This window comes from Nicotiana tabacum, chromosome 10, assembly GCF_000715075.1.
Source record: "Nicotiana tabacum cultivar K326 chromosome 10, ASM71507v2, whole genome shotgun sequence".
NCBI classification, from domain to species: Eukaryota; Viridiplantae; Streptophyta; class Magnoliopsida; order Solanales; family Solanaceae; genus Nicotiana; species Nicotiana tabacum.
In genome coordinates, this window is record NC_134089.1 from 107484977 (window position 1) to 107508739 (window position 23763).

General features: G+C 37.9%; 1 long non-coding RNA gene across 10 annotated transcripts; it reads left to right on the top strand.

Annotated features, from left to right (window-relative positions):
* Positions 1-1226: 1226 nt before the first annotated feature.
* Positions 1227-12610, top strand: LOC107824850 (uncharacterized). 10 transcript variants are annotated; one of them, XR_012695682.1, is made up of 5 exons: positions 1227-1476; positions 3258-3404; positions 3494-4681; positions 4783-4887; positions 6108-6768. It is a non-coding gene; the product is annotated as an uncharacterized LOC107824850 (long non-coding RNA). The 10 variants fall into 10 exon arrangements; XR_012695684.1 differs by having other exon boundaries at positions 1233-1476; positions 3049-3556; positions 4408-4681; XR_012695681.1 differs by lacking the exon at positions 3258-3404 and adding an exon at positions 6832-7085 and having other exon boundaries at positions 1254-1476; positions 6108-6497.
* The last annotated feature ends 11153 nt before the right edge of the window (positions 12611-23763 follow it).

Consider the following 23763-nt stretch of genomic DNA (forward strand, 5'->3'; position numbering starts at 1 on the left):
CGGAACATAGAGATATGATATCACAGGTGGCGTTTGGATTGGATATATATATATATTGTTAATGGGTTAACGGATTATCCATTAAAAAAATTGAATAATCCGCCCTTAAATCGATAAGCCGTTAAAGAAAAAATTTCAATATGTTCCTCGTCCGTTAAACCGTTAACCCGATACCAATAAGCCATTAACCTTCGATTTTGATTCGGTTTTCGATTTCGGTTCGATTTTGAACACCCCAGGCCGAACAAACGTCAAAATAAAGAGAAAGGATGGATGCCAAGTTAAAATGTGTGAAGTTCAATTAAGAAAGAAAAAAAGCATGGATTTATTAATGCACTTTGGAAAATAGTTTATATTTGTCTTCCATTATACTTTTTGTCTAATTACACTCCTACCATTACAAAGTGAACAAAAATACTCTCAATCCTAATGGATGTCCACTGTGGCACCCCGGACCCTCAAAATTATACATGTATGTGGTATTTTCTTATTGGATATTATATAACTAAATATTCTTAATTTTGAGACAATTTTTATTTGTGAGTCCCATTTCCCTTTTAACTTTCTTTCCCTTCTCCTTTTCATTTTTATTTCTTCTTCATATGTGCATCTCCTCTAATGTTTCTTCTAACAGGTTCTTCAAGCATCGATTCATCAATCACAAATATAGTATATCATTTAAATCCAGTTGTACAAGAAGGGCTTGGACAGTGTGATTGGGCTATGGCTCGGAGGTTTTGCCCTCTCTATTGCTGCGAGAAGTACTATCTTTCCCATTTGAAATTCCATGTCATCGCCGATCTCAGGCTTTGTAGGCCCGTCCAATGGCTTCGCGATCAAGTTCCGGCCTCTCCCAACATTTTATGCCTACAGCCACACTAATTTAGGCAACGCTTAAAAAGTGTTGTCAAAAGTATCTCTAGGAATACTTTTTAGGCGTGGCATTTGAGTATACTCTTCGGCCACGGATTTTAAGTTAACACTTATAAAGCGTTCCTTTTAAATATAAAGACAACATTTTTTAATTGTTGCCTAAATATAAAACTTTTGGCCACACTTCGTAGGTCTATTGCTACGTTTTTCAAGAGTTATTATATTGTCATATTAAATGCAACACTTTACAAGCGTACCCTAAAAATTTCTTATAATTTCCCCAAAAATTACCACTAAAATTGCACTTAATAAAATATTTCCCCCAATTCTTATAAGGCAACCGTTCAGTTAGGGAAAAAGTCTAAAAATTTGTTATATAAAATTTCACTCAAAATTTCCCCCCAAATATTAGAATTAATAAAAATATTTCCCCCCAATACAATAAGACAATAAAATCATCGTCCTTTCCCCAATTCTTTTCTCTCACTGCAGCTTCACCTTAATTGCCTCCTTAACCTAATTCATTACTTTCAACTCTCTGCTGCATGTGTCTTCAGATTATGCTCACCCATATATTGCAAATCTCCATCCCTTTCTCTATTGGTAAGTATTTCTTTGCTCAAAACTTTTATGTTTTTTTCAATTTTTGTTTTGTTCTTATACTTTAAGATTCATTTTTTTTAGTTTCTTACTAATGGGGATGAAAAATAATCTTTTATTGTGTACAATATCTGGGTATCTTGATACAATCTTTGTTTTAGACTCAAAGTTTTGAACGTTTTATAATTTCAGATTCTTGGGCTAAAAAGAAGTAATTTTATTTTGTTTAATTTTTGGGTATGCTTCGTTAATTGGGTTTTCGTTTACACTAATTTGTCTTCTGGGTAACTGTAGATTTATTGATATGTACTGTTTTGGACCTTTATTTGTCTGCTTACATTGTGTTATTTTTCTTGGGTTAAATAGATTAATTTGGGTTCTGGGTAAGTGTATTTTGTTGGTTTTCTTGTGATTAACTATTTGTGGGTTCTTTAAGATAGACTTTTTATTGATGACATATTTTTTTCTTTAGATTTGTAGACATTTAAGTACTCTTTTGGACCTTTATTTTGTCTGTTTCATTTGTATTTTTTTGTTAATTGTTTGTGGGGTTTTAGTTTAGGCTTGGAATCCCAATTGAATTGTTCTCTGAAGCATTACGTCGAACACTCAATGCCTTAGAAGAAAACATACTGCCTCGCTTGTTCTTGTCCCTGCCTCACTGGTAGTAGCTGGAATTATTTATTGCAAAGTATAGGATCTTTTAGAGTTGATGAGTTCATATCAACACCCTCCTCATCTGCTAGGATTTCAAATCCATTTGGACTGGATGTAGTTTAGCATAATAGTGCAACTAAGAAGTATGGGGGTTGGGGTACAAATGGGGTGTGGAAGCTAAATGCAAGATGAAAAGGATTACCAGTTACAACATATAGCGCACATAATGCATGAAAGTCGAGATCGATCCTGCATTGAAAAAACAGTATAACCATATTTCAGCGTTGGTATAAAATTCAGGAACAATGAATTTTGAGAAAAAAGACTAACCAGATGATGAATAGGCACTGCAGTCAAAGTTCCAATCGGCCATTGTTGGTCTTTAATTCTCTGCATTTGTCCGGAAGAAACTACGACTGGTTATGGACTATGTTGCTTGACCAAAAGTCCTTCGAATCAAGGGAAGTGTTAGCGATACTCTTTTCTGGGGTTGACTGTGATGGCCCCTCAGGGGTTGCACTTCAGCAATTAGCCTTTGTTTTTAAAGGTGTTTGAATATTTTTGTTTCTTAACTTCTTTACTCTTCGGAAACTTTTTTAAGTTTTTAGAATATTGAAATAAAATGCTACCTAAACCCCCCAACTGGGATTTAAAGGACTAACTGTGTGCATTCCTTTTCAAGCAGTTTGAGAGTTTTTTTTTGTTGACAAAAGTTTAGAGAAATATGGTAGTAGATAAGTGCTCATTGTTGTTTCTCAATTGAAGATGTATTACTTTATAAGAGATGCTTCACAACATTAAATTAGTGACAACTGAATGTATTATCACTATGATTAATCATAATTCGAAGAGTTTCCTATTACAAACAAACTTAAGTTTGATTAGAACTTTCAACTGATGATTCTTTTGACTGTGTAGCAATTTGGCGGAGGGGGTTGAGTTGGAGCATCACAATGTAACTCATGCTATTGTGTTACTCCTTAAAGTTCTGTATATTATGATTTTTTCTCTTTTAATACCTATTTTTCCCTGTTGTGTCCAATAATACATGAGTTTTATTTGTATTTTTATACATGGTTTGAGAATATTTTTGTGCAGACTAATTATTGAGATTCTGTATATTGAAGGCATATATGACTCTTAAACTTAAAGAGTGTGCTTGTGCAAAAACCTTATGGGTTTAAGCTTAGATAAGACGACAAATTGGCTATTCAAGATCAATATTTACCTTTAAATTTTTTTCTCAATTTATATTGGGGGAAAAAATATCTCAGGTTTTTTCTCTTGTACATAGATGCAAGCTTTTTCTATTTCTTCCTGTAGTTCTTTCCACTTTTTATGATATTGGCTGCCTATTTTTCAGTTTAATGAAGAATCACGTTCGCCTTTTATAAAGAAGTACAATACTATTATTGATCATGCTGAGGTACATCTTTCTTTGCTCTATCTTATTGTAGGATCCAAACTTGAATTTTTACAAACTTAGGTTATATTGTTAAAAGTTTGTGTAACTTTTATATAATACAAACGGAGGACCACCGATGTTCAGTTAGTAGAAACTAAAATAACCTATAAGTAGATAACTTCATGTAACTGACTATGTTCCAGGAAGTTTAATATGGATAAAAACTTCATGTAGCTTTGTTTGGCTAATTTGAATTAAACATGGGAAGTTAAAACTGAGGTCCTCTACTCTTCCTTTTCGTTTCAAGTCTGTTAAAGCATCTAATAAATCGAAACAACTGTGAGTGGTTATTAAGTGTTAATTCTTCCAATATTGAACCTTACTTTGTTGCACAACTTTGTGATAATGGAACTTCTTTTGGGCTACTTACTACAAACTGAATTATCTATAAAAATTATGAAGTCATACTTGCAATTAGAAAATTGGGTAATGTACTTAATAAAATATTTTAATAACAATACCTATACATACATATATACATACATAAATACATACATATATATATATATACATATATACATATACATATATATATATATATATATATATATATATATATATATATATATATATATACATACATAAAGTCCATCTCTAATGGCTTTTGCTTTTCTTTTACTTTGTTCTTCCAGTTATATATCCTTTCGTTCTTTAGTCTTTACTTAAAATAAGTAAATGTGTTTGGGAAAGTAAAAAATTTGCTACATTTGTACCCAACCTATCTGGGAGGAAGCAATGATAATAGAAGTACTTCAAAATTCTAATTTCAATGTCAAAGTAGAATCCTAATACTTAATGGAATGATACTTAAGGAAAAAAAGTGTATATCGTCCCAATGAGATACCTGAAGTTCAATTCTATCAATTGATTGAGCATTGGGATGACGAAGATGTCCAAGTAAGATTAAACTGTGCATTTCTACATTTTCTACCTTTTGTTGCAGTATATATTTTTTTCTTTTTGATTTATTAATTAATATGCTTCTTTTGTTGTTAGGCTATGTGCCAATTAAATTCTGAAAACAGGAAAAACAAGTGGAGGCATCGAATGTGACCTATTAATTTTGCAAGAGTGCGTGTGGCATTGGTAATATTTAGTCGGCACTTTGTAATCTGACTTTCATTTCTTTTTGTACTTTGTCGGAACACAGTGATGTTTTTTTATATCTTTTTTGATGTAATTTGTAGGGCGAAACCAAAGAGAACAATGAGGAATCATCAAAGTCTGAAATATTTATTACAACTCGTACAAAGAAAGAGAAGGAAGTTCATTCGGATACTCAAGTTGCAATAGTAAGTCATGCTGCAAGTTAAGTCTTGCTTGTATTTTCTCTCTTTAACTGAATGTGTGTAAGAGAAGTTTAACAAGAAGTTTAGCCAAGATTTCTACACGTAATCTCTGCTTAGAATGTAAGAACCTTATGTTTTTAGCAAGTTTTTAGGGCATTATGAAAGGAAGAACCCTTACTCTTTTATATCAATTTGACCTGAGTATGTCAAGAAGATTTCATGTGATATAGTTGGAAACTTATTTCCCTAATTGTATTCTTTTGTATCTTTCACCTTTTCTTTTTTGAAGTTTGAATCGTGTCCAAGTATCTCTTAAGAATAGACATTTGGATTTGGACATTCATGTGATTACCAGAACACTATTGCAGCATTTCTTAAAAAGATGTAATATGACCGTAGAAGTTACTATAAATGGTATATATTTAATGGCGGATATATATGTTCACGTGATTACCAGAACACTAGATATAGACTCTTGTCGAAGTGTCACATTATTCATGATGTTAATGAATAAGACAAGTCATATGTCCAGTCCACATTGCTTAGTTGTCAAAGCCAATGATTCCAAGTGCATGTCAATGTGCCTTTGGTGAACTTCATCTGCAATAGCACCTAAAAGGAGTAGCATTGATGTTATTGAAAGATTGACAGCCTTGAGAAGATATTAGCAACATTTTCTTGAAAATATTTGTTGTCTTTATGTTAATTCCTTACATTTTCCTACAAGTACTTAAAAAGGAAAATTGCACAGTACCATGAAGTTTCTGCCCCTTTGCATTTCTGGTTCATAGACATAATAACCTCCTTTATAAATGCTACTCACACTTGCATTTAAAGAAGAAAACTAGCTTACCAATTATCTCATTTTTATACTTAGTTTACACCAGCAATATGTTGCCAATGAGTCCTACTCTTCCTGCTAGAATATATCATGGCGAAGTGAGTAATTACAATACAATTAAGAATTTCACCGATTCAGTTCAGTTTGAAACTTCTTGGATAAATCTTGGCACCAATTTCAAGGGAAAAAAATCAGTTCAGTTTGTTTGGAACTTCATATTAAAATGACTACGATCCTTGTCGCAGGAAAATCTATTGACATTCTTGGCTAAATTTGAAGTTTGTTAAACTCTTCTTTAATCTAACTTGACTTGTTGAAACTTATTTTAGTATTCGATTTATCTTGACTTGTAAGTGATGAGAAATAATATTTTTTTTGACAGTCTGAATTTTGGAATCGTCAAAGTTCCGGAGAAACAACAGATGATGCATTTGGGGCTGTTGGAAAGGAGCAGCCTGGTCTGGTTAGATGCTATGATAGATCGGTGACGACAAGCTCTCTGAGAAAAAATGAAGAAATCACCAAGCTTAAACAACAGCATGCCAACGAAATAACTTCTCTGAAGGAAGAAATGAAGGAAATGATGAGAGAAGAAATATTATGATTTTTTAGTCAATTGGTGAAAAACAACCCTGGACTGGATTTTCATGATATACAAGGGTGTGTTGGATCTAATATTCCTTCACCGGTTGATGCAAGTAGTGCACGAGCTATGAGAGACCATAATCTACCACATTCTTCTGGCTCAACACATGCCCCAAGTCTTGAAAAGGTATTTATATTTTACCAAGTAGTATAATGGCAGGGGTAAATTTAACCGGATAGTATAATGAAGATAAAATATAAACAATATTTAAAAGTAGAGGGTATATTTGGCCATTTTCTCTTCTTATTAAATTAAGTGATTGTTGTGATTATATAAGGAGATAGGTAAAATGTATGTTAATTCACATTTTTGCTTCTTTTTCACTTGTATATCTTTTTTGTGTTTGATATTGCTATGCTATAGTAGTAAAATAAAATCTCATTAGCTCTTAGTAAAATATAACCAGTGCATACTATATATTGATTACTTTCCAATTTTTAATTTTATTTTGAACGTGTAGGAAAATACGGGTGATGTAATTGGAAATGGTGGCCACAAATTAATTTGATTCATAAAAGTGAATGGTAAACACCTTTTAAACAATTGTGATGTTTATTTTTATTTTATATTGATACTATAAATATGAATAAATTTGATTTTTAGAGGTCTTTGCTAGTGAGCTTCTTGAACCAACAATACTTTATTACTATAGATAGTACGCAAAGTATGTTTGTAATTTGTTGAAGTTTATTTCAAGTATATGCATTTGAATTATTTTTATTCTGTTACTTATTATCTAAATTTAATGCTTGAGATCATAATATATGAGATCATATATACTGGAAATAAATGTGGACAGAATTTAATGTAAACATATATAATTTTTTAACCACAAAATTGTGGCTAATATAAATATTTAAAAAATTACTTCGTAGTGTAGACAAAATTGCCACGCTTAGAAAGTGTGGCCATATGAATTATTAATCTGGTGTTGTTAATGATAAATGTTGCTCTAGAAGCCACACTTTAAAAGCGGTAGTCTATAACGTGACAAAGATCATGCTTCAAATGTGTAGTCTTATGTCATAAAAGCGTGGCTATATGAGAAAATATAAGTGTGACTTTTGTACTGTATAGGCCACATTTTTAAAGCGTGGCTTCTAAGGCAACACCTACAAAGTGTGGCCAATAGTCAAAGGTTACGGTACTTTAAGCCACCCCAAAAAAGCGTTGCCTAAAGCCATAAAGTGTTGCCTTTAACCAAATGCTACACTTGCATTTTAGGCCACACTTCTCAAGGGTGGTTGTAGGGCTAAAATGCTGTAGTTCAATATCGATACAATTTCAGCAATAATAACTACGAGGAACTCCCGCTCCATTGCTTAGAGCAATTGTTGATCTTTGGCATCAATTTTAATGTCATCCACCTGAACTTCATTATCCTTCCTTTCTACCATTTCTGTAATTGAACAACAAACAAAATAAAATTGAAGCTAAAACAAGCAAAACCTTAATACTTCTTTAGAGAAGCTTTTAACCATTCCTGTAATTGAACGACACATATAAGATATTTTCAAAATTATAACAAATTAAAGATAGAAGATACAAAATGTTAATACTTCGTTTGCGAAGCTCTTTGCCCTTTCTGTATTTGAATAACACACAACATAGTTTTAAATATTGTAACAAATTGAATATAGAATGCACAAAATATTAACACTTTACTGACGAAGCTCTCTGCCATTTTATAATTGAACAACAAACAAAATAAATTGAAGCTAAAAAACGTACTTAAATTAGTGAAACTTTCATCCATTTCTCAGTTGTGTCGTTCATCAGGGGATTGAAAAATGAACTAATCAATCAAGAAAGCGTTGTACCTAGAATTATAGATAATACAAGAAACCATATTGTAAAAAAATGAAGAGTATCGGGTGTGTCGATGGAGGAGATGTGCAGGTGAAACACAAAAAAAGGAGGAAGAAAAGAAAAGTTAATAGGGAAGTGGGACGCATAAATAGAAATTGTCTCAAAATTAAGAATACTTAGTTACATAATATCCAATAAGAAAATAACACAAGTATAATTTTGAGGGTCTGGGTGTCAAGTAGACAGTCGTCAGGGCAGGGCATTTTTGTTTACTTTGATAACGGTAGGGGTGTACTTAGATGAAAAGTATAACAGAGCGTAGAACCGCCAAAATGGGCTTGCCCCTGAGGCCAGCCTAACCCAGATCGCTACTTGAGTAGGATTGGATTGAGATTTTTTTAGCCCATTTAAAACTGAGGCTTATAAGCCCCGCCCAAGTCGGCCTGTTGGCACTTGAGGCTTGATCGAAGCTGGGCCTGGGTTGGCCCGTGGGCCAAAAATTAATTTTCAAATTTAAATATTTAATATTTTAAAAAAGTAAAAATTAAAAATCCTATTAACTACAACCCCCAAACTTAGATTGCTCATTTACCCTTCCATATCAACTAGAATTTAGATTTTTGATATGTATGTAGTATGACAAGATAAATTTTTTTTTTTGCTTAATCGACAACGAACTAGGAAAGTTTTAAGTATCCAATAATATTTTTTTCAAAAGAATATTACTTTAAGTGGCCAATGATCAATTTTGTTACATTAATATATTATTAATAATTAAATTTCTCTTCAGTATAGAAAAAGATCAAGTTTTAATACTCAAAGAAAATTGACAACACTAGCAAATTTCATGAATGTTAAAACTTTTATGGGCTATAATGATGAAAATCAGCAAATGATGTTAAACCTAAATTAAAAAACCTCAAACATATAAATTTATTGAAGAAATTTCTTGTAACGACCCGACTGGTCATTTTGAAAATTAACGCCCTGTTTGGGGGCATAAAGTCTTGAACAACTTTGTATTATGTGTTATGATGCACGTGTGTTGTCGGGTTCGGTTTTTCGGATGATTCAGAGTCAATTTGAAAGAAGAATTTCTGTTTTAGAAGCTTAAGCGGTAAGAGTTGATCGGAATTGACTTTTATCAAAATGACTCTGGACTAAGATTTTGATGGTTCCAACAGTCTTGTATAGTGATTTTGGATTTAAGCGTACATCCGGATTTGGATTTGGAGGTCCGTAGGGTAATTTGAAGTATTTCGGCGAAAATTGAAAAATGAAGTTTTGGAAGGTTGAGAGGTTTGATCGAGAGTTGACTTTGGTGATATATGGATCGGAATGCGATTTTGAGAGTTGGAATAGCTCCGTTATTTCATTTGGGACTTGCATGCAAAATTTGGTGTCATTTCGGGTTGATTTGGTATGTTTCTGCTCTAGTTTTGGAAGTTGAAAGATTTGGAAGTTCATAAGTCGAATCATGGTGCAATTCGTAGTTCTGACGTTGTTTGATGTGATTTGAGATATCGAGCGAGACAGTATTAGTATGAAACTTGTTGGTATGCTTGGACGGGGTCCCAGGGCCCAGGGTGTGTTTCAGATGAGTTTTGGATGGTTTTCATGGTTGGGAACAAGTCTGGTTCTGGTGCTTCGCACCTACGACATCTTGGAACACAGGTGCAGCTCCGCTTCTGCGTGTGCCTGGTCGCTTTTGCGGTTATAGTGGCCTTGGAGCTCGCTCTCTTCTGCGGAGGATGGCACGTATGTGCGAAGGCTGCTTTTGCGGTTCAGTGATCGCACCTGCGAAGCAGTTCGCTTTTGCGCTCCTTTTGGCACTTTTGCGAGGTCGTTGGTGCGACTATAATTCCGCAGATGCAGATCCAGAGTTGAGTTCGCAGATGCGAACGTCTTCTCGCAAACGCGAGAGCACAGATGCACTTCTTTGTCCGCAAATGTGGATGTTCTGGACAGAATCATATAAAATTAAAAATCGAGGATTTTTCCATTTCCACCATATTTTGAGTTGTAGACCTCGGTTTTGGGATATTTTTCGTGCGTTATTTAGGACAATCATTGGGGTAACGTTCTTCACTTAGAATTCATTATATTTCATGATTCTATCTTTAGTTTTATCGCTAAATCAGTGTTTTGAGTTGAGGAAAAATGAGGATTTTTGTAGAAAACTTTCAAAATGTAAAATGATGATTTGAGGGATGAATTGGTATCGAAATTTAATAATTGTAGTATGGTTGAACTCGTATCGAAATGAGTGTTCGGGTTTTGTAAAATTTGTCAGGTTCTGAAGTGCGGGCCCGAGGGTCGACTTTTGGGTTGATTTTTAGTTTTTGATAAAGATTTAAGCTTTATCATACAGAATAGATTCTTATGAGTTTTATTTATGCTTTGAAGTTATTTTGGCTAGATTTGAGCTGTTCGGAGTTTAGTTCACTCGAAAAGTTCATTTTAGAGTAACGATATATCTTCTTTGAGGTAAGTATCTTACCTAACTTCGTGTGGGGAAATTACCCCTTAGGATTTGAGTCTTCTATGCTAATCGTGTCATGTGAAGTCCGTGTACGCGAGGTGATGAGTACATGCTCGGGCTTATTTGTTGAAAGATGACCTTTTAGGGCTTCTTAGTTTGTTCATTCGATATGAAGTTGCTGGGTTATGAATAAGTTCCCCATTTACTAGTTTCGTCTCCACATGTTTTAATTGGAATTAATTGCTTCATGTGCTACTTTTATTACCTATTTGACTCTTATTTGCCGTAACTGAAGTTGTTGCTTCTTCAATTGCCATGCTATCCCTCCCAAATTGCTTATCCTTAGTTGAAATTATAATTATCTCTTATATAATTGTTCATCCTTAATTGAGGTTATGATTATCTTTCCATTGCTTACACCTTAATTGAATTGTCGTATCTCTTTCGTAATTGCTCAACCTAAAAGAAGCTTAGTTATCCTTTATCTTAGTTGACTTATCCTTATTTGGAATTATTGACTGGTGTTACCCCCCTTGTTGTTGAATTGTACTTATGTGAAATCATTGCTACACAATATCTTTTCCTTGTTGAGCTATTGCTAGGTTGTACCATTATTTCCTATTGTGTTTTTCTTTGTGAGTTCATTTTTTCGCTTCTTTGTGTTTTAGAATTTTTAAGTTGATTTACTCGCCGTACTCTTGTGTTATTGTCATTGTTTCTGTTGTACTCGGTATTGTGTTGCACGAGGTTTATGCCATATGATTGTCATTCTGATGAATGAGGTTTCTACCGTGTGGCTGTTATTGTGTTGCACGAGGTTTTCGCCGTGCGGTTGTTATTGTAATGCACGAAGTTACTGCCGCGCATTTCTTATTGTGTTGCACAAGGTTTCTGCCGTGCTATTGTTACTATTGATATATGCAAATGCGGCATGACAAGGCGGGCTATATATGTGGGTTTGCGCATGTGGCGAGACAAGGTGGGAATATTATTATGCGTGTGCGGCGAGACAAGACGGATATTTACTTTATTATTGCGCACGTGGCGAGACAAGGTGGGCTATGTCGAGGATTGATTTATGATGACTTGTGATGGCTTGGGGGCATTGTTGTTGTTGTTGTTGTTGTTATTGATTATTTATACACACCCTCATCTACTTGCCTTCTTTGTGAGATGGCTCTATTGACACACGAGTCGCTCGTGCAGTTACAAGTTGTAATGAGGGCAGAAAATACCAAGTGTTTAGGGTTCACGAATTGGGACCCGTGACTTGTGAATATATTTTGGGGTTTCGTACCTTGTGGTGATTATTGGATAAACCTAGTATGAAAGCGGTTATTTTTGTTGAGATGCTGCTTGTCCTTCCTTTATTTTTTTCCATCAGATTTAAACCGTGTTTGGCTTACTCTACTATGTTATTACTTGTTGTGTTTTGCTGCTAATTATCTCTTCTATTTCTTATTGCAAGCACTATATTTTTATTGTTATTATATGTAGTTTGTAGAGATATCATACCCTGTTAGTTCTCCACTTATACTTGTCTAGGTTATCTAGTCCAGTAGGTGTCTTGACTGTTCCTCATCACTACTCCATCGAGGTTAGTCTTGACACTTACTGGGTACCACTATGGTGTACTCATACTACACTTATGCACATTTTTGTGCAGATCCAGGTACTTCAGAGTTAGTCGATCGCTAGCTAGCTATATGGATCTGCTGTTGAGACTCAAGGTAAACCTACTGCTGCATTCGTAGGCTTCGGAGTCACCTTCTGATGTTGTATTTGCATTGTTCATCCTTATTTCGAAACAGTTGTATTTAGAGTTTTTTCTAGCAAACTCAGTAGAACTTATGACTTCTACTACCAGTTTTGGAATTTTTAAGTCTTGTATAGAGATTCTACTTCGCATTTGTCAGTCGTTATTTAATATTGTTATTATTTCAGTAAATAGCAGGCTTACCTAGTCCCTACTAGGTGCCATCAAGACATCATACAGAGTAAAATTTTGGTCATGACACATTGGTATCAAAGCTCTAGGTTCATAGGTGCTACGAATCATAAGCGAGTTTAGTAGAGTCTTGCGGATCCGTACGGAGACGTCTGTACTTATCTTCGAGAGGTTACGGAACTATTAGGACAGTTTCACTTCTTTCGTTCCTATCGTGCGAGTTTACTGATCTCGAGGTTTGAGCTTTTATCATTCTATTCTCTCATAGATGGTGAGGACACGAGCTGCAGTCACCAATGATCATGCTGCCCCCGGAGCAGGTGTCGCTAGGGGCAGAGGTAGAGGCCAAAGAGGAGCACGTGCCACACCTGGGGAACCTACTAGAGCAGCAGTTAGGAGCCGCCAGTAGCTCTGGTTGGGGTACAAGTACCGTAGGCGCCTGCTGTTACCCCCACACTCCAGGAGACTTTAGCACAGTTCCTGAGCATGTTTGGTACATTGGCTCAGGCGGGGTTGATTTCGGTTACACCAGCTACTTCACAGACCGGGGGATGGATTCAGACTCCCACCACTTGTACTCTAGAGAAGGGAGTTCACGGCGGTCAGCTTCCAGGTGTCATGGCAACACGGCCTACTGTTCTACTTCAGCCCGCACTTAGGGCAACAATATCTGAGGAAGAACAACATAGACTTACAATGTTCAAGAAGTATGATCCTCCCACATTCATTGGTTTGGCTTCAGAGGGTGCACAGGGTTTTCTAGAGGAGTTCCACCGCATTATCTGCACTAGGGTATTGTGGAGACGAGTGGGGTTGCTTTTACTACGTTCCAGCCTAAGGGAGAGGCATATCAGTGGTGGCGAGCGTATGAGTTGGGTAGCCCGGCTGATGTAGCGCACTTTCATGGGTCCAGTTTTAAGAGATGTTCCTGAGAAAGGTTGTCCCTCAGTCCCTTCGGGATGCATGGTATGTGGAGTTTGAGCAGCTACGCCAGGGCACTATGTTAGTGTAAGAGTATGCCATTAGATTCAGTGACTTGTCCAAACATGCACCTACTTTGGTCGCTACAGTTAGAGAGTGAGTCTGTCGGTTCATTGAGGGACTCACATCATATTTTGTTCAAAATGGCTCGGGAGTTGGAGTCGGATGTTTCATTTTAGTAGGTAGTAGAGATCGCTTGCCGATTAGAGGGCAGGTGGGACCAGGAAAGGGAGGACAGGCGTGGCCAGGAGAGAGAGGACAACCGAGGTTAGGAGAGAGAGGACAGGGAGGCTAAGAGGCTGACAGACCGAAGAGATCTACCAGTCCTTATTTTGGAGGCAGGGTACGACATGGTAGAGGTTTTGTGGGTCAGCCAGTTCAATTTGCACTTCAGACCTCACATAGTGTTTCAGGTACTCATGGGTCTCAAAGCACCTGTACCGCACAGTTCCCACAGCCATGTCAGTAGAGAAGTTTCTTCGAGTGTGGAGATACTAGCCACATGGTGAGATATTTTCCCAGACTCCGGACATTTGTGTCATAGCGGGGGTACTCAGGCGAGTAGAGGGCACCCAAGAGGGGGAGGCCCGACCCATTGATGTATTTCATACAGTAGGTCTAAGGCCACTACGCCAGATAATGTCATACAAGTATGGCTTCGATTTGTAATATATGGGAATCATTTGTATTTTGTTTCAGTTCTACTTATCGGGGTGAGTTCACCTATTTGTTGCTCCACCTATGGGAGAGTTCTGATTTAGTATTTTGTTTGTGTGTTTACCCCTGTTGGGAGATTCTATAGTGGTAGCCCATGTCTATCAGTTATTTTTATTCATTATTGAGAGTTATAAGACTAGGAGTGACTTTCTGTTTCTCATTGTGGTGGTTTGATGTAAATTATGGGTGATGGGTTATGACTTGTGATTTAGATTCTCTACCGGTGTGAGAGCTCAGTATATATCGTGATTTTTGTTGGCATAATGGAATTAGTGGAAGGTTTCAGTTGGTATGATGTGTATTCTACTTATGATTTAGAGTTGAGGGTGAGACCCTCGCGGATTCATGTGATTTGATGTGTTTGAACCGGGCGGTGTGCCGTGGTGGAAGTTATATCAGGATGAGATCTTTGTCATTTGTTCATATGTTTTGATTCTTCATTTTGGAGTTGATTCCTAGAATGGTACTGATAGGGAGTTATGCCTGTCGGGCTTGTTTGATAATTCTCTTTTGTGTTTCTCCTTACATATTCAATCATTTTTGTGCTCTGCTTATTGCGTTTTAGCTTGTGTGGTGTATGCCTGGTGGCGTTAGATGTGACTTGCTGATTCGGGTTAATAGTTATGAGGTCTTCGTGTTTCTTGTATCATTGTCAGTGTTGTGGAGGGTCGAAATAAGGTTCTAACGGATACGAGGCTAATTGCCAGTACTAGATTTGATTACGACAACTATTGTGACTAGAGATGTTGTTATGGGCATATGTGTGATGTGTTACGTCATATGGTTGTACCTTGTGGGTGTAGGCATAAGTTGTTGCAGCTTAAGTAGTGATAAGTGGAGATTTTGACTACTTATTAGCGCCTTTTAGCTTTCGTTATTGTCCAAAAGTGTTTAATTGTGTTCCCAAAAACTGATGAAATATGATTAATTGTAGGAGTATTGAAAAATGAGCCCCTAATATGAAATCCAACTCAAGAAGGAGAGATCTGAACTCAAAAACAAAAATAGGCACAAAAGCTCAAAGTGTGGGCATAATATCATTTGCGGCCGCAGATTGTGAAGGCAAGCTTATGAGAGACAAGTGTAAAGTGTGATTCGCACATGAAATGTGCCTCCGTAGAAGCTAAGCAAGAGCAGAAGTTCAGAGAGTTCTCATTTCATGCTCAAAGGAAGTGCGAACCACACAATTATTGTGCGGCCGCAGAAGATCAGCTATGCGACTGCAAATCGCATTTGTGCTGTCTGCAGAAGAGCCTTGTGCGGCCACACTAATGTGCCGTAGAATTTCGGCACTTTCGATACTAATCACATAGACTTTAGCTCGACTTTTGAAGCATTTTTAGTTATTTCTTATGAAGTTTTGGTGTTTTGTAGTGTAAGAAACTTGAAGAACCAAAAACATGGAAAAGAAGTCAAAAACCCATAGAAGGGCATAAATGTGGCAAGTCTGCAACCGCGAAAGTGATATGCGGACCACAAACCTACCGCAGATTGAAGTAGGTTTTTCCGCTATCGAAGAGAAGAATATGCGGTCCGTTATGCGGTCGCATAACGCTTCTGCGGACCGCATAATGGCCACACAGTTGCAACAAGAGATTTTGCTTGAACACTTTGTGATGAAGTCTGCGGTCGCATAATCACTATGTGGACCGCAAAATGGAAATGCGATGGAGAATTAGGAAACGAAGCGTGTGATTATGCGATGACCCTTGCAAATACGTGGACCGCATACCTCACTCTACGACCATTCTGCAGTCACAGATGGGTTCTGCAGGGGTATTTTTTTCCAACTTTCACCTCGAATTTTGGTCCATAATAAATAGATTTACTAGGGTTTTTATGGCACATTGAGTCTGAAAAAGAGACTACATTGAAGGAATTGAATACACCATTATTTTTGAAGCTTTTGAATAGAGAATCTTGTACCTTTGTAAGCTTTACGACTTTATTTATTGCTTTATTTTTGGATTCTAGTATGAGTAGCTAGTATTAAATACTAAGTTGTGGACCCTAAATGGGTATAATGTTAATGGGTATTTAACATTGAATATATATATAATGGTTGGTTGATATTTATTCATTTCTTATGCTTTATATATTGTTGGTGGTTGCAAACATTGGCTCATTCCATTTTACTCTTTCTTTACTTGAAAAAGTGGGTTAGGGTTTGGTAGAAGTGAATATCAAGAACTCAAGGCTTTAAACCTTGTTTAGTATAATCGCTTAGGAATAAGTGAGTTCTACTTGACATAAATTAGTTATTCTCAATTACAACTCTTTTATATTTGGGAAAATCATAAAGAGAAATAATACCCAACTATTGGGAAATATTGGGTAGTCATTTAGAAACCATTTGCATATCAAAAGACCTTCCATTAGAAATTTATCATATTAACACCGATAGCATTACATTTCATTGATGGAGAAACAACCTTGGTTTCCTTAATAAAATTAATTACATTCTCACAACAAAATAGTTATCTTGTTAATTCACAATTACATCATTCTTTTTTTAAGCTAAAGGAGCATAATTACGACTTATGTCACGTTTCACACTATTCAAGTACCTTTTCGCACCTATTCCATATGGGATTCGACCCCAACCTTGTTGGGTTATTATATTTGACACCGACCGCCTTACACTATTTATTTAAGTGTAATTTGAGAGTATCAAATTTTGGCGCCGTCACCGGGGAATACAGTTTTGAAATTACTATTTAGTATGTGCTTTACTTTACGTCTTTTTCTACTCCATCACACTTTGTTTGCTTTGCTTGGTGTTATTAGATAAACATGACCGAGTACAATGAAAAGATTCCTTTTGCGGTTATAGATGAGTATATTGAGGATACAAATGCTATTGTCCCTCCAAGAGTTGATGCTGCTACTTTCAAGGTGGAACACGGTCTAATCCTAATGCTCAAAATAGAAGGGTTTTTCAGAAATTCCACCGATGATGATCGGACACAATATCTCATAAACTTCTTGGGTGTGTGTGTGTGATGCACAAGCAGAATAATGTCTCAAATAATGCTCTAAGGTTGAGGGTGTTCAAGTACTTACTAGCCGGAGAGGTAACAAAATGGATCCAAAATCTACCACCTAATTCCATTCATTCTTGGCTTGAACTCGTCCGAGCTTTCTTAGCTAAATGGTTCCCGCAAAGTAAGAAGTTCAAGCTCCACGATAAAATTTCTTCTTCAAGCAGCTACCGGGAGAGCATCTTAATGAGGCATGGGATTGATTCGAGCTATATCTAGTGAGGTCGCCGAAACATGGTTTTCCGGACAACATTTTGTTGGAGAAATCTTACATGGGCTTGGATACTTTAAACAAATCCATAGCCAAAAATGCAGCTGATGGATCTTTTATGGATAAAACATTTGCAAGGGTCACACAAATTCTTGAAAAAATGGCAGAACATAACCAAGTTTGGCACTCGGAAGATACTACTGCTGGAATTGCATATGGTACTCCCTGCTTGAACAACATGATTAAGGAGAACCAAGAGAGTGATCAAGTAATTGCGAGGCTTGCTACCAACATCAATGTGTTAACCAAGATGTTCACTGCAAGCCAAACAAAAAAAGGTGAATGTTGTGGAAGATGTGCAACCCTTGTCAAATGAGGATCGCGATGAAGCAAGTCATTTCAACAACTATCAAAGAGGTTATCAAAGTCAACACTACCAAGGTTCAGAACAACAAAACAATTGAGGCCTAACCCGCAAGGGCAAGGCAACCAACAATGGCGAAATGACCAAGGTAGCTCAAATCAAGGGAATTGGAGTAACAACAACAACTTTTCAAATCGGATTTCAAACCCCTATGTTCCACCAAAGGGGCAATATCCCAACTCTCCACATTGGAAGTAAAGTTCCTCAAGTGAGTCCAAGAAAGAAAATATGCTTTAACGATCAGTGAAAAATCAAGAAAGAGGACTTCTATGAAGAACATGACCGAGCTTGTGACCTCTCACACCGCATCCATACAAAAGTTAGAATTGCAAATGATAGATCTATCAAGAGAAAAAAATCCAAAGTAGAAGGGCATACGCCGAAGTGACACAATAGTGAACCCAAAAGGTAGTGGGAGCGTGATCGCAACCTACTCCGCACTACTAAAAAGTAGGAAGAGAGGGTCGCAATAGCTTTTACCCAATTTGTGGGTCGGGATCGATTTCCACAGGGAGCTAGGAATAGAGTCGAGTATCTATTTAGAGTGAAATTGTGTATTTGTTCCAAATATCACTTCCAATCATTTTTGTTTTTTCTTTAACAAACTACTATTATCAACTACTAATTATAAATGCAACTAGATTATGCTAAACGAGAATTGCTAAAAGTTGTATCTAATGGATAAAAAGGCACTAGGGTAGTGACTTTTACCTAGGTGGCTAATTGACGGGTAATTGTTTCTAAGGCACGATTGACATGATTGAAGAAATATGCTATAACCGCTGCACGATTATACCCACTATCACACCTCTCGGTAGAGAGAGTGATTTTGCCCAATTGACTTTCTCAAGACCAAATGGGTAGGCAAATTTGCTCAAGCAACTAGTGTTCAAGTCGGGTAATTACTCTCTCGAGGTTTAACCCTTTAATTGGGACTATCAATTCTCTTGAATCCATCCCAATTCCTTGTTGGGTCAATTTTGGAGACTTAGGCTCTCTTTCTCAAGAAGAGCCAAGTCAACTTAGCACAAACCAGTGTTTGCAACCACCAATTCATAAATTAAACCATAAAATTGACCCAAATAACAAACACCCATAGTCAATCTAGCCCTTAATCACAATACCCATCAATTACCCACAATAGGGTTGAGCCACAACCCTAGCTAATTGATTTAGTTACTCATGCTTGAAGAGAAAAACAGAGAAATAGATGAAGATAAAGACATATTAATTAAAAACTAAAGTAAATACAGAGATTCTATCGTTAAAACTAAGATAAAATGCCCAAAATGGATGGTCTTCTCACGAGTGCAGTTGAGTTCAGAAAAGAGCTGATACCCTAAAAATGGAAAAAGGGTCTATTTATACTAAGCTGGAAAAAGTGGACAAAAATGCCCCTACGGGGTTAGTGCGGACCGCACAAAATGGTGTGCGGCCGCACTAGGCTCTTGACTCTGAAAAATCAACTCTCTGAACCCAGGCTCCGCAGACCGCGCAGAATAGACCGCGGCCGCGGAGGCTTCCAATGCGGTCCGCGCAGAATGGACTACGGACCGCACGGGCTTGAACCCTAGCACTTGACATCTCTCTAAAGCTTGCTTCCGTGGACCGCATAAAATGGTAGTGCGGCCGTGATGTCTTCAGTGTGGACTGCACAATATGTACTGCGGCCACACTACTTTGATGCCTTCAAAACCAGCTCTTTGAATCTTCCTAGTGCGGACCGCACAAAGTGTAGTGCGGCCGCACTAGGCCTGTTTGTCCTGAGTTGTCTTGTCTTTGGTACTAGTGCAGGTTTCACTCATTTTGAGTCGATCTTTGACGTCTCATCACTTTGTTGATCAAACCTGCAATCAAGCACAACTTATGAGCCTTTTGGGACTATTTTGTAAGAATTTATAATCAAAAAGTAAGCAAGAAGGAGCATGAAACACGTCAAAATCCCTAGTTATCAACTCCCCCAAATTTAAGCTTTTGCTTGTCCTCAAGCAAATAAAATAAGACCCACCCCTTAAGAAAAAATCTAAGAATTTTTAGCTATTCTAAAGTAACCTCAACTAGCATCAATTGGGACTAACAATTGCCCTCAATACAATTGAATCATTAACAACATTTAACCTTTGAAAAACCATGGATCAAGTGTGACACAAGAGCATCAAGGGTTGACTCATTACATCAAAGAACTCTCTCAATTACTTTGGTCATTGTGGAACCCAAACTCACACATCCTCAACTCTCCCTAAGCAAACCTCACCTTTTAGAATATTGGCACACAAATCGAGGTTAATGGAAGTTCACTCATCTCTCTCAAGTAAAGGTCACAAGTCCGGCTCTAAGTACCATCTGCTTGCCCCTTATGTAAGTATCTAATAATGTAAGCTTCATTCAACTCAAGATCATATAGGGCTTTTGTGGAGTCATTGTGAAGGCTTTTGGTTCAGGGTAGGAAATGTTTTGATCTAAATGGGTTCCATCTTCCCTTAAGCGCTTCTTTTGATTCATTTGGCACACATTCTCTTGACTCTTTAAGTCATCTCACATTTTTAAGGGTTTAGACACATTGTCACTCTTTCTCATGCAATTCAAACCTTTTCTCCTTTTCCAACTTTCCACACCTTTCATTCTTTGCTTTTCTTGAATCCCTTTTTATTCTTTTTCACATTGAGCATTCTTTTTTTTCATTGCCTTTCCTTTTCTTCATTTTTGTGCCTTTTACCACTTTGTTGCCATCCTCGTCTCTCCCTCCAAACTTATACCTTTTCCATGTGCTCAAGTAAAGATCGGGTGCCAAGAGAGGGTATCTTGTAGAAAAGTTTTAGGCTTGTATCATAGTTCTTGAAAGAAAAAGGCCTAAGGCTCAAAAGGGTTAACTAGGGATCATATCATTGATAGGCTATGGAATTGTTCAAACTATCATTTGGATCAAGGAGAGCATATAATCACTTCTCGAGTCAAATTTCACTTAAGATTTTGCCTCAACAAACATTCAGGGCAAGTTCTAGACCAGTGGCTCGGGACTTGGACTTGCAATTCGATTTCTCACCACACAAGATAAAGGATCGCTAAAGACATAGAGTCGAGGGCCCACAACGACCTTAGATACGATTTGAGCACAATGGTCCTGAAAAACCACTTGATGTTTATCGGTCAACACAAGAGTCTCAAGGTCACGAATTTCACCATCCTAAACAAAACATTTTGTCTTTGACCATAGGATCAAAGGCAAATGTGCTAGGCCCAAGTGAAGCTTTGCTTGGGGTATCCTTAACTATAAACTACTAAAAACAAAAACAAAAACGAACTCAAACCCTTAAAAAGGTTATCACGCCATTCATCATTGGGAAGAGCCACCCGGTTCACACAACACTCCACCTTTGGAAAGAACCGTGACATTAAGAAAACCAAAGGCTTATTGAAAATATCCAAAACAAAACAAAAGCTACGAACATAAATAAGAAGTTGAAAATGGAAAAATTTTGCGAAAATAGAATGAATATATACAATAGGGGATTTGAATATATAATGGGGATGAATATATACAATGATGTAACTTTATATACAGACCCAAAGAAAGATGAAAAATGCGATAAAAGTAACTAAATATCGAATTATATACAGATCAAATGTAAAAATCAAGAAAGCATAAAATGAATCAATATGTACAGTTATCAAAAATGTAGGGTGCACCCTCTCAAATAAAAGTTGGCATTGTCCCCAATGCCAACTAGTCCAAATAAGCATAAAAAATAATAGAAAAAGGACATGAAGACTCCCTAAGCCATGTCAGTCTGCATAGGATCATGGATGGTCCCTGGGTCCTCTGTGTGCTCGGGAACCTCAGACTGGTTCTCGGTGTCCTGCTGCTCAGCTGCTGGGACCTGTGCCTGGACCTGAACAGGCTCTGGATCTGGTACACCCTGTGGCTGACAGGAGGAAGTCTCTGCTGGGTCCGCCAACTGGATGATAGCATCATCTGCTCTAGGAATCATCCTCTTCCTCTTCGTAGGTCGCTGTGACTGCTCCGGCTGTGGCTCAGCTGCTGCAACTGGGTCCTCAAACAATAGGTCTAAAGGCAGCTGATTTGCCTTCAACTTGTCAACATCCGCCTGCAGCTCCTTCACGGACTCCTTGGAGGCCCGTGTCTTTCGCAGCTTCTTATGCTCCTTAGCAAGCTCCTTGAGAGCCTTGCTATGCGAATCAACTGCCTTAGCCAATGTATCCTGGGTAGTGAGGATTTTCTTTTGGTTCTCAAGAATCTCTTTCAAAGCATCCTCAATGGATTGTGGGACCTATGCTGGCTGAGGTGCCGACTGAGCTGCAATAGTGGTGGTCAAGGTGGAAAACTTGGATGAAACAGTATACATCCAGTTATTGATACTCTGAAGCGTCTGACTCAGTCGGTGGACAGTGATAGGATGGGCCCGGGAAGATGGGATATCCGGTCCTGCTGATATGGAAGGGCCAGGAGGAATCTCAGCAGAAGTGGAGGCAGGCTCAGCGGGGGCCTCTACCGCAACTGGCTCTTCAGACTGGCCAGTTGGGGCAGAAGCAGGGGCTTTGTAGTTCTTATCCTTAGGGTTGTCATTCCCCTTTACGCTATACCAGGAGAACGGGGTTGTCGCCTTGACTTTGATGTCGTATGGCCTCTTGTCCACCCCCAAGTCCCGAAAGTACATAGTGAGGGTGTTGGGGAAAGGGTAGTTCCGATCATACTCGACACCCACTATAGAAATGATTCGGGACATCACATTCCCCATGTTGATGGCATACCCTGCCATAATGGAAGAAACCAAAATAGCCCGGTGGAGAGGAAGAGTCTGGTCATGGGTAGTAGGATCTAACCGGCTCCAGAGAAATATCTCCCAACCCCTCACCTCAAAGTTTAGGGTCCTCTGTAGTATTTTGACCCCAGCTGTCAACCAATCAGGAACGGTACCCGGGATTGCAAGGTACTGAGCTAACCATGGATGTACCTTCTCGCCCATCTCCATCTTTTCCATATAAAGAGACTCATCCTCCTCGTTGAAACCCAGATATTCGTTGAGCGACTTCCCGTCAAACAACACCTTGAGGTTCCGAACCTTGGTCACTTTGGTGCCCTTTAAGATGTGGGCTAAATTACAATAGAACTATTTGACCAAGTGTTCGTTGGCATCAACACAAGAATCTAAGAAGTGTTCCCAACCTATTCTAGTTCTGAACTGTCTCTGCACGTCAGGGTTGTGGGGTAAAAGATCTCTGTCAATGAAACTCTGCTCCGGTATCAATTTTCTCACCGGCCACCACTCCCTAAACTTGTGGTACGCCACCTAGCTCACAAACCTATCCTCCCAAACATCGGGCTTTCTAGTTCGGGCAATGCCTCCAACCTGAGGCTCACCACGCTCAAATACCTCCTTATCCCCTTGCACTTCTTCCTTACCTCCGTCTGCACCCTCCCCAGATAATGAAGCTGTGGGGGAGGTGGAGTATTCACCACTGTCGGCTGCTGAGCCCTCAGATGATTCAGTAGAAACATGCCCTGGTGTTTGGGCAGTGGGTGATGACAGAGGGGTGTCTCTATGTCTGGCCCTCTTCGGATATGGGATGTATTATAGGACTGAGTCCAAAGAGATCTCCCGAGAGGGCTCGTACTCACTCCTCGACATGTCAATGGCTATGTCAGTCGCTTTTATGGCCTTCCTCATGTTATTTATGTTTTGACGATCCTAGGGAGTGAGTTTAACCATTTTCTGTTTACCACTCTGGGAAGATTCACCTCTGCCGGGTTGTTTGGAGC